Below are 12,156 nucleotides of genomic sequence, written 5' to 3'. Positions count from 1 at the left end.
CCTTTAACAAACTATCTACAATAATACCCACTCCATTTTTTGCTTTACTATTTCCAGTGTACCATAACTTAAAATCCGAGTTCTCTATCATCTTTGCCTTCTCGCCTATCCATTTTGTCTCTTGTACACACAAAATACTAATTTTTCTCCTAATAATCATATCTACTACCTCCATTGATTTACCAGTGAGAGTTCCTATATTCCATGTTATAAATATTAGATTATTAGTTTTCCTATCATATTTGTTATTATCTAACCTATGGTATGAGAACTTTTGCCTATTTAACACTACACCCAAGTTCTCATGGAGATGTAGCGATCCTTGCTGAGACGTTACAGTCGGACCCTGTAACGCGAACTCTTATATATTTATCACTACACCCGAGTTCTGGAGATGTAGCGGTCCTTGCAGAGACGTTACAGTCGAACCTTGCAACGCGTTCCTTCCGGGGAACAACCTAGCATTAGCACAATAATTTAATGGATTCATTCATTGAATATTTACCATAATTTAATGCTGACTGACAACCTAACACAACCCTCCTCTTTTATCCGGATTTGAATCCAATGATCGAAAAATTTTCTACATGAAATTTACTTTTTTTAACCTTTCACTTCTTGATTTGTCTTTTCTTCTCTCTTTGACATGAGCCTTACAACTTTTTCCATACTTACTGGGCGAAAATGACACTTAGATTTTCTCAAACTTATACTTGAAAAATGAGAAAAAGTGTGCACTTTTATCTCTTTTTCTTAAATCTCTCTTTTATCTCTTTTTCTTAAATCTCTCGTACTAGTACGGTCTTTTTTAAAATCAGATAACTTAGAATCATTTGGACCATCATAGCCTTTCTTTAATAATATCATGTGTTCCAAAAAAATATTTTCATACTTTAATTATTATAATTACTCATATTGAACACCAAAACTTAGAAAAGAATCATATCTTTATTAGCCAGCCATAGCTCTTATATCATTTTATTGGGAGAAAAAAAATATAAAAAAAAATACACATTATGTGGAAGAAGAAAATAAGAAAAAAAAACATAAACACAAGTTTCATTCATTAAAAACATTAACATATCTATAAACTTATTCGATAATTACTAACTCCACATTCATTTCTCACTACATCGAGTTTATCTCAAACAAATTGAATCTAGATAATCTTTTTTTACCGTGAACTCTCATTCTTATCAACAATTACCAACTCATCTATCCATTATTTATCACCTCATAATATTCAATCTCTATCCACTGACTCCATAATATTTTAACTTTATCTGCTGTTAAATTTAATTCCCAACTGATAGGGCCTTGTCGGAAGGCAGATGGAGAAGCTTCTTTCTCACCACTTAGGATTTCCCTGCCAGAAACAAAATGCATGGAAAAAGGTTTAGAGATATTTATCAGAAAGCAAGGTTACCAATTAATATGTGACCACCAGACAGTGCAGCGATGTCCTCTGATCACTGAGGCCCATGTGTCCAAATACATCCCTGAGGTGATCAGAACCTGCTGAATTTTGATGAAAAATTAACAATTTTCAGAAGGCAGAAGAAGGAAGCTTGAGATGATAAAACAGAGAGGCAAAAGAAGGAAGCTTGAGACGAAGCGCAATCGCCTAAGGAAAAAGAGAGGCAAAAAAATAAACCAAAGAGGGAGAAGCTGCGTATCTGCGAACGCACGTCTCCTTGATGGTTTTATAGACGATAGAGGAAGAAGGTTCTGGTAGCGAAATGGTGGCCGTTGGATGAAGAAGACCCGCCCGCCCGTTTGGCATTATTTGAACGGTTGCGATTCAATTTGGTCGGTCGGGTTCGAATGACTCGGTTCGGTCGTCCTAAAATTGAAGCGCAAATTAAAATTGTTCCGTTGCCGGGACTCGAACCCGGGTCTTTCGGGTGAGAGCCGAATATCCTAACCAACTAGACTACAACGGAATCTGTTCTTATTTCTCCCAGTAAACGTAATATAACATAAGAGCCCAGCACCAAATAAGCATAAAAACATGAAGCAACTTAACTACGCTAACAGAAAGTAGGATGCCAATGATCACAAATATTTCTTAAAGTACTTCAGGCAGAGCATGAATAGATTCCCTGGAAAATAATGTGATACGGATGTCTTTATAGGAATTGATCGATCTTCTAATTCACTCCCGAGCGAAAAATTGATCCATTTGATTTTCTCTTTCTTTTTCAGTATGCCGACTTACTACAGAGGCAGTAAGCTCATGCCTTTGCCTTGCCTTTCCTTCTCACCATCACCTGTCCCTCTTGCATGCCATCGTCGAGATTATGCTTTAAAAGCATCCCCATTGTTGTCTATCTTGTCGGGCACCTGCTTTTGCCTTGGGTGTGGACTCGGTTTGACCGTATGTTGAGTTTTACCTCCGTAGTTTCATTTTCTAAAGCATTTGCATGTCTTTGTGACCAATCGGCCACCATTGTTGCCGCATCTCCATGGCACCGTTGAGGGAGGAGGACGCGTCATCTTATTCTACCTCGATCGATCCTCTGGTCGACTAGGAGTAGCTCTATCAAATCATCGCTAAGATAGAGGCATCCGATCATTTTCCATTCGTCGATATATGTTCCTTCAATCTTTTATCTTTCTTTATCGATTGAATAGTTATCTTTAGGAGTTATTGAGTAATCTCTTCATTTATTTATTTTATGTTTTCTTCATGGGCTTATAATGCACCTAGGAGTTACTGTATCATCATGACTTGTAAATTCTTGATATCTTCGATAATGATTGTAATACTATCAAATCTCGAATCTAATGATCAAAGAATTTTCTCAATGATATTTACTTTTTTTTTTAACCTCTCACTTCTAGATTTGCTTGAGAAAGCGTGCACTTTTGTTTATTTTTCTTAAATCTCTCGTATTATTTTTTTGAATCAGAGATAACATTGAATCATCACATGGACCATCATTGTCTTTCTCCATAACCTCCAAAATATTATGAGTTCCAAAAAATATTTTTATCTTGATACTTTAATTATTATAATTACTCACATTTAACATCAAAATTTAGAAGGAAATCATGTCTCTATTAGTTATAGCTTTGATAAGAAAAAAATTATAAAAAAATATACACTTTATATGGAACATGAGAATATGAAAAAAAACATAAATACAAATTTCATTCATTAAAAATGTTAACATATCTATAGACTTAGTAGATAATTACTAACTCCACATTTATTTTTCACTACATCGATGTTATCTCTAACAAATTGAATCTAGATTGATCCGATGATAAGAAGAGGGGGTTCGCTTGGCAGAAGGTCAAAATAGTCAACACCCACTAGAAGGTCAAAGTGGTCAACACCCGGCAGACGTTCAACCCGGGCGGGGGTTACCTTCCTGATCAGTAGAAGGATTAGCCGACCCGACATCTCGACAGCTCGACCTGACACCGAGTTTCCGATGCTCATAAGGCAAAGCAGGAAGAAACGGAGGTCGAGCGGTCATCCCGCTCGGCCAACAATAGCCACGGCATTCGGACGAGCGGGCATCCGCCTAAAGGTCGTCAGCCGACGGACCTCCACTTGGCCCGGGAAAGGCGCTAGCCGAGTGGTTCCTTCGCTCGACCCGGGAAAAGTGTTATTCGAGCAGTTCCTCCGCTCGGCCTGGTAAAAGACAGAGGGAGCAGGTGGCGAGATCTTCCTAGGAACCAGCATTGCCGACAAGAGGCATGACCAGCGGCCTGGTCGAACAGAGAATCGTACGGTGAAAACTTCCACTGTCACGTCAGAGATATGCTCGTGCTAATAAGGTAGGGCGTCGGGCGTGCTTTCCTGATACATCCATTCCAGGTATGCTTGGAGGAGCGTACACGCGCCTGTGGGTAGCCCTATATAAGGACCCCCAGACTTCGACGGAGGTATGTTTACATCCTTACTGTAGCTACAGTTCTCGCGTTTTCTCTACTTCTTTCTTTCTGCCGGAGATTTGACTTGAGCGTAAGAGGACCATCGCCGGGGAAACCCTCCCGGGCTCGGCACTATGTTTGCAGGTTCACGGCGGCAAGGGATCTACGTCTTTGGGGTCTTCGATCAGTCAACAGGAGTACCACGTCCCCAGCGTCCATCGACTCAGCAATCGGGCAGGATCAAATTGGCGTCATCTGTGAGAACGCACCTGAATCCGAGTCAAGAAGTTGGAAGAAGCTGGACACCAACACAATGTGACGCTCTCCCAAGAGGAACTCGACGCGCTTGTGCAGGCGCGAGCGGCCAAGATGATAGAGCAGTAACAGAAGGCGTTAGCCGAGCGGCTGACGCAACAAGCAACTTCAGCATCTGGAGGACGAGCGGCGCACGACGACCGCACGGAACAGCTCTCCATATGAGGTCAAAACAAAGGTCCAACCGGTACACAAGCAGAGGCACCCCCGCGTCGATCCCATTTCACCGAGCTTTGTTCTAGACGCTCTCTGAGATCGCGCAAGCAAATCGAGACCGATCTTCCTCAGACGAAGCTCCCGCTCGGGATGCAAGGAAGGGCAAAGCGCCCCGAGCTGACTCATCACCCGAGCGGATCAACCGTCAATTCTCCGAAGCAATTCTACAGGATCCTTTGCCAAGGTATTACGCACCCTTGGCGATCGGCGAGTACAACGGGTCGACTGACCCAAACGACCACCTCAGCAAGTTCAACAACGCGACAACCCTTCATCAATCCACGGATGGAGTTTAATGTCGAGGCTTCCTCACCACCTTATCCGGTTCGGCGCAACGTTGGTTTCGAAGGTTGCCAGACGAGTCGATTCGAAGCTTCAAGGACTTCAGGACGGTCTTCCTCCACCACTTTGCGAGCAGCAGGCGCTATCAGAACACCAGCGTCAGTCTGTTCTCTATGAAGCAAGGGTCGAGAGAGACTCTTCGGACCTACATTCAGTGTTTTAACCAGGCGGCCATGGACATCCCCATGGTCTCGTCCGAAATAATGATGCACACTTTCACCCAAGGGCTCGTTGATAGAGACTTCTTCCGCTCGCTCATTAAGAAGCCGCTCCGTGATTATGATCATATGCTAAAGAAGGTCAACGAGTACATCAACGTGGAAGAAGCGCAGACGGCCCGAAGGAAAGAAGCGCCATTGGAACTTGCTATGCACGCTGAGTGGAGGCCACCAAACAGCCATCAACTTCCAAGAGGGCCCCGAGCCGATGTGGTACAACCACATCAGGAAACAAGACCACACGTCGTCTAACACGTTGCGGCCGAATGGCCAAGGCCCAAGGGAAAGGTATGGACTCCTATGTTCTATACCTTCCATCAATCCGCCACCCACAACACACGAGACTGTCGTGGAGTCCTCGCAGTCGCTCAGCCAACTCCCAGGGGTTATCGTCGCCGATCGTCTTCCCCTGAACTGCCATATAGGCGGCCGAGGACCGAACGACGAGGGGATATCAGGTATTCACCCGAGCGGCGTCATCAGCGTCAAGATGACCGCGTCCCAGCTTCGCACCGACAAGTTGGGCACTCCGCTCGAGAGGAGGAGAACATAAACAATGTCGCTCGGGGAGAGATCAACATCATCACTGGTGGGTCCACCAGCGGTGACTCCAATCAAGCCCGCAAGACGTACGCACGACGTTTGGAAATCCACGCGGTAGGCTGCAGCTAAGAAAGGGTGAGTGGACTAGAGATCAGCTTCGGTCCCAGAGATTTAGAGGGAATTGAAGTACCGCACGACAACGCCCTCACTATCCGAGCGGTAATTGCTAACTACACAATCCACCCCATATTCATTGATACAGGGAGTTTGGTCAGCATCATCTTCAAGAAGGCGTTCGACCAACTCCAGATAGACCGGACCGAGTTGCTGCCGATGACGACTCCGCTGTACGAGTTTACCTATAATGAGGTCCAGTCGATCGGCCAGATAAAGCTGGCCATACCCCTCGAAGAAGAGCCGCTCCGAAGAACAAGGACGACTACCTTCATCGTTGTAGACGCACCGTCCGCTTACAACGTCATATATGGGTCGACCAACCCTTAATGAGTTCCGAGCAGTTGTCTCAACATTTTACCAAAAAATCAAATTCCCAGTTGAAGATCGGGTCGGAGAAGTCAAAGGGGATCAGCTGGCTGCACGGCGCTGCTACGTCAAGATGGTAAAGGCGAAGACTAAGTCTGCCCGAAAGGCCCCTCGGATCAAGGTAAATGCTATAACCGAGAAACCTCCTACCTTAGTTTATGAAGAAAATGAGGAAGTGCAGATACATCCTAGCTGACCTGAGGCGACGACTTTCATAGCATCTGATATGGAAGTCGTTCGGAAAGCCGAGCTGATCAACTGCCTCCAGCAGAACCATGATGTCTTCGCATGGTCAACACACGAGCTACCCGACATCTCCCCTAGCGTCGCGCGACATGAGCTTCATGTCCGATCAGACGCCCGACCTGTAAAGCAAAAAAAGAGAGATTTCAGTGCCGAGCAGAATCAGATTATCCGAGAGGAGGTCGAGAAGCTGTTGGAAGCCGGCCACATACGGGAGGTCCAGTTCCCAAGCCGAACAACAAGTGGAGGGTCTATATCGACTTTCAGGACCTGAACAAAGCATGCCCGAAGGACTTCTATCCCCTACCCAGAATCGATCAGATGGTGGACACGATCGCTGGGTGCGAGTTGATATGCATGCTGGATGTATACCAAGGATACCATCAGGTGTTGCTCGTCCGGGAAGATCAGGAGAAGGTGAGCTTCATCACGCCGGACGACACCTATTGCTACAATGTAATGTCGTTCAGCTTAAAGAACGTCGGGGCCACATACCAACGACTCATAAACAAAGTCTTCCGGCAGCAGATTGGACGAAATATAGAGGTATACGTCGATGACATACTCATTAAATCCTTCTGAGCTACTGACCTCTACGCAGACATCAAAGAAACCTGTCGAACACTCCGAGCATACGGGATCAAGCTAAACTCGGGCAAGTGTCTGTTTGGCGTGAAGAGTGGGAAATTTTTGAACTGTATAGATACCGAGCGGGGTATCGAGGCGAACCCTAGCATACTAAAAGCACTGCAAGATATGCCACCCCCAAGGAATTTGAAGGAAGTTCAGCGCCTCACCGGTCGGATAACGGCTTTATCCCGATTCATCTCCAAGTCAGCCGACCGGAGTTTACCTTTCTTCAAGATCTTGCGCCGAGCCAACAAGTTCCAGTGGGACGAGGAGTGCGATCGAGCGTTTGAAGAGCTCAAAGCCTATCTCAATTCACTACCGTTACTAGCCAAGCCAATCATTGGAGAGTCTCTCAGGATCTATCTGTCTTCGACCGAGCACGCGGTCAGCTCAGTCCTTGTAAGGCCGAATGGCGAGGAGCAGCCGGTGTATTTCTTGAGCCATATTTTAAAAGATGTCGAATCCCGCTATACTAGTCTCGAGAAATTTGCTTTCGCACTGGTACTTGCCGCTAGGAGGCTCCGCCCGTACTTCCTCTTGCACACGATCATTGTAATGACCAACAACCCCCTGGGGAGAGTCCTCCTCGATCCAGAAGCGTCAGGGTGGCTGATCAAGTGGACAACCGAGCTCAGTGAATTCGACATCCAGTATCAGTCCCGAACGGCCAATAAGATGCAGTCCTTGGCAGACTTCGTTACTGAATTGCAGACTCCCGAACCAGAGGCCGCTTGGAAGATATACATGGACAGATCATCTACTTAGCAAGGAAGTGAAGTTGGGGTGCTGCTAATCTCCCCCAGAAAGAACTAATGCATTTGTCAATTCGGTTGGAGTACCGGGCAACCAACAACGAGTACGAGGCGCTCATTGTCAGCCTGCAGGGCACCGACACGTAGGAGCTAGCAAGGTTTTGATTCACTCAGATTCTCAGCCGACCGCACAACAACTTACTGGGCCATTCGAGATCAACAACCTGAGATTCAGACTTTACGTTGAGGCCTTTGAGAAATTTAGGATTATACATAAGATACCCCGGGCGGAAAACCAAGCGGCGGATGAGTTGGCTAACCTAGCCAGCTTCATATCGCCGATTGTCATCCAAAAGCCGATCGAGTAGGTCTCGCTGATGGCACACATCGACCGAATGGAGAGGCTCACCTTCCCGATTGACTGGAGGACCTCCCTGATAGAGTTTCTGCAGTCTGGAGAGACGCCTCCCGACCGGGAAGAGGCCCATCGACTGAGAAGGGTGAGTCGGCTCACGCTGATCGGAGATCAGCTATACAAGAAAGCTTTCTCCCAACCATTGCTCAAGTGCGTCGGACCGGAGGATAGCAACTACATACTGTAAAAAGTACACCAAGGGTCATGTGGAGGGCATCCGGGCGGCCACTCACTGGTACGGAAGATTCTGTTGGCAGGATACTTTTAGCCGACTCTCCAGGAAGATATCGCTCGGACAGTGGCAACCTATCCATCCTGCCAAAGGTACCATAACTCTTCTTACCGGCCTACGGAAGAGATGAAGTCATCCGTGGTGTCTTGCCCGTTCGATCAGTGGGGAATGAACATCGTAGGACCGTTCCCAATGGCGACCGGACAGCGGAAATTCCTGCTTGTGGCAGTCGACTACTTCTCCAAGTGGGTCGAGGTTGAGCCGCTGCCAAGGATAATCGAGCAGATGGTCAGAAAGTTCATTTGGAAGCACATCATCTGTCGGTTTGGCATCCCACGTCAGCTCGTCTCGGAAAACGGAAGATAGTTCGTTAGCCAGCAACTCAGAGAATGGTGCAGAGGGTACGACATCCATCAAGCCTTTACCTCCGTAGCATATCCCCAGAGCAACGGACAAGCGGAAGTCGCCAATCGGGAGATCTTACGGATCGTTCAAGTTCAGCTCGACCATATAGGAGGCAGCTGGGTAGACGAGCTCCCGGGAGTCCAATGGACGATTCACACGACTCCAAAGGAGGGAACAAGAGTAACCCTGTTTCACTTGGTGTATGGAGGAGAAGCAGTCTTCCAGGTCGAGGTGGGGATAGAGTCTGATCGGGTGCAGCAATACGATGAGGACAACGCCGAACGGAGACATTTGCAGTTGGACTTGGTTGACGAAGCACGCGTCAGGGCTGCTGTTCGGTTGACATCCTACCGACAAAGGATGCGTCAGAACTACAATCGATGAGTGATACCTAGATTCTTTCTAGTGGGCGATCTCGTATGGAAGAAGGTGAAGTCAGTCGGCAACGTCACCAAGCTGGAGGCTCCCTGGGTCGGAGAAGCTTCGCTCAGGCGCTTATTACCTGGAGGATGAGGACGGGGGGCGGCTCGAACGCCCTTGGAGCGCGAACTATCTCCAGCCATACCGAGCTGGCTAAAAGGTACAGTTATGTAATCAATGTCATGTCTCCTATGTTCTTGTCCCTTTCAAAATTGCAGGATTGAATCAAAGGCAAAGGTTGTCAAAATTACTATCGAACGACAAACTTAAAGTCGAAAACCGTCGAGTGGCGACGTTAAATCCCAAGGTCGGAGCAGTGACCATAAATACCCTGCACTGAAGACCGTCGAGCGGCGACGTTAAACCCCAGAGTAGAAGCGGCGACTATAAATACCCCGCACTGCAGACCGTCGAGCGGCGACGTTAAACTCCAGAGTCGAAGCGGCGACTATAAATATCCCGCTCAGAAGACCGTCGAGCTGCGACGTTAAAACCCAGAGTCGACGCGGCGACTACAAATATCCCGCTCGGAAGACCGTCGAGCGGCGACGTTAAATCCCAGGGTTGGAGCGGTGACCATAAATACCCTGCACTGAAGACCGTCGAGCGGCAACGTTAAACCCCAGGGTCAAAGCGATGACCATAAAACCTCGCACTGAAGACCGTCGAGCGTCGACGTTAAACCCCAGAGTCGAAGCGGCGACTATAAATATCACGCTTGGAAGACCATCGAGCGGCAACATTAAACCTCAGAGTCGAAGCGGCGACTATAAATATCCCGCTCGGAAGACCGTTGAGAGGCGACATTAAACCCTAAAATCGACGCGACGACTATAAATATCCCCCTCGGAAGCCCGTCGAGCAGCAACGTTAAATCCCATAGTCGACGTGACGACTATAAATATCCAGCTCGGAAGACCGTCGAGCAGCGAGGTTAAACCCCAGGGTCGGAGTGACGACTCTAAATAGCCCGTACTGAAAACCGTCGAGCGGCGACGTTAAACCCCAGGGTCGGAACAACGACCATAAATAATCCGCACTGAAGACCGTCGAGTGGCGACGTTAAACCCAAGAGTCGAAGCGGTGACTATTAATATCCCACTCAGAAGACCGAATAGCGGCAACGTTAAACCTTAGCATCGACGTGACGACTATAAATATCCCGCTCAGAAGACCATCGAGCGGCGACGTTAAACCCCAGGGTCAGAGCGGCGAACATAAATACCCCGCACTGAAGATCGTCAAGCGGCAACGTTAAACCCCAGGGTCGGAGCGGCGACCATAAATACCCCGCACTAAAGACCGTCGAGCGACAACGCTAGACCCCAGAGTCGAACCGGCGAATATAAATATCCCGCTCGGAAGATCGTCGAGCGGCGATATTAAACCCCAGGGTCGGAGCAGCGACTATAAATATCCCGCACTAAATACCATCGAGCGACGATGTTAAACCCGGTAACGTTAAACCCTAGAGTCAAAGCGGCGACTATAAATATCCCGCTTAGAAGATCATCGAGCAGTGACGGTAAACCCCAGAGTCGACGCGACGACTATAAATATCCCGCTCGGAAGACCATCGAGCGGCGACATTAAACCCCAGGGTCGGAGCGGCGACCATAAATACCCCGCACTGTATTAACCCCTTCCGTTGGGGAAGATCACACGCTCTTAATTAACTTCCTATAGTCATCCAAAAATGAAAGTTTGTTCTAGTGATCCACAAGCAAGCTCATCCGTTATGGAGGAAGGCACTCAAAGCCAACGCGCAAGCTTGTTTGCATCACTTACAAACCAGTAATGGAGACCAAGGGATTTACTTAAAAATCCCTCTCCCACTTAGTTATTTATAAATGAGGAATTTTAACTATGCTAGCCTACTAAACTTGTAAACTAACATGCACACACAGTACAATATAAAAACAATAAATAGAAAATCTAATTTTCAATTATTATGGCTTTTATCTCTAGTTGTCCTCCGTGTGTTGTCATCTCAAGCTGCTGCCATATTTGGCCACCGCCATCGGGTCTAGCTGTCGCATCCATCTTGCTCCTAGTTCCGCTGCGCCTCTGGTCCTTAGAAGGTTCCACGCTTTGCAAGATTTGATCCGCGACATAAATAGAATTTTACATTTTTGATCCTATATTCCATAAAAGGAATGTACATGTATCTATATCAAAAATAAAATCCTAATAAAACTAAATACAGCTCCTGCTGTATTTTAATACAATCATGCACACACATATAAATGCCCTTGACATGTCCAAGGGTCCAATCACACACATAATAACTAAAAGCCATAATAGTTGGATCTTGCATCCACAAAGTTAGCACATCCTACTATTAACCTGCCTAAATTATGTATGACATGTGCATAATTAAACTAATACCAAATACACAGAGGCAAAACCCTAGCTCTGATACCAATTGTTGGTTGCTACTCGGAAAGCCTAGAGGTTCCACTGTACAAAAATTTTGTACAAAGGTCTGAACCTTTTCCTAGCTACCATGTGTTCTTTTAAATTAAATTTTGGATCGCCTGCGGAACTTAACACGTTTGATCCAAAACTTAATCTATTTGTTCTTTTAGGTTTTGACTTGGATCTCCTGCGGAACTTAACACGTTCGACCCAAATCACCTTAAGTTATTAATTCCATTAAATATTAATTTCCATAATCGGTTCCCAGTACTGACGTGGCGAGGCACATGACCTTCTTGGATATGGGAGCAACCACCACCGACTAGACAAAACCTTTTATAGAAAGCTAATATTTAATTTCCTAAAATAACTTTAGGTTAACCGAAAAGAACAATCAAATCACAAGGAAAAGAAAAAACAAAAGAACACAACATCGAAAAACATATTCAAAATTCTAGAATCGTAAGCCTCTTGTATTTGGTATTATTTCCAAAAATAACTAGTATGATACGGAAAGAAAAATTACTAGTTATACCTTTTAGAAAGACCTCTTGATCTTCTACCGTATTCCTCTTCTAA

At 46.1% G+C, this 12,156-nt stretch overlaps 1 non-coding gene across 1 annotated transcript; it reads right to left on the bottom strand.

The window, feature by feature from the left end:
• Positions 1 to 1,870: 1,870 nt before the first annotated feature.
• Positions 1,871 to 1,943, bottom strand: TRNAE-CUC. Its single transcript has one exon. It is a non-coding gene; the product is annotated as a tRNA-Glu (tRNA).
• Between the last annotated feature and the right edge of the window lie 10,213 nt (positions 1,944 to 12,156).

The sequence above is a fragment of the Zingiber officinale genome, chromosome 7A, assembly GCF_018446385.1.
Source record: "Zingiber officinale cultivar Zhangliang chromosome 7A, Zo_v1.1, whole genome shotgun sequence".
Taxonomy (NCBI): Eukaryota; Viridiplantae; Streptophyta; class Magnoliopsida; order Zingiberales; family Zingiberaceae; genus Zingiber; species Zingiber officinale.
This window is presented reverse-complemented; position numbering and strand designations above follow the sequence as displayed.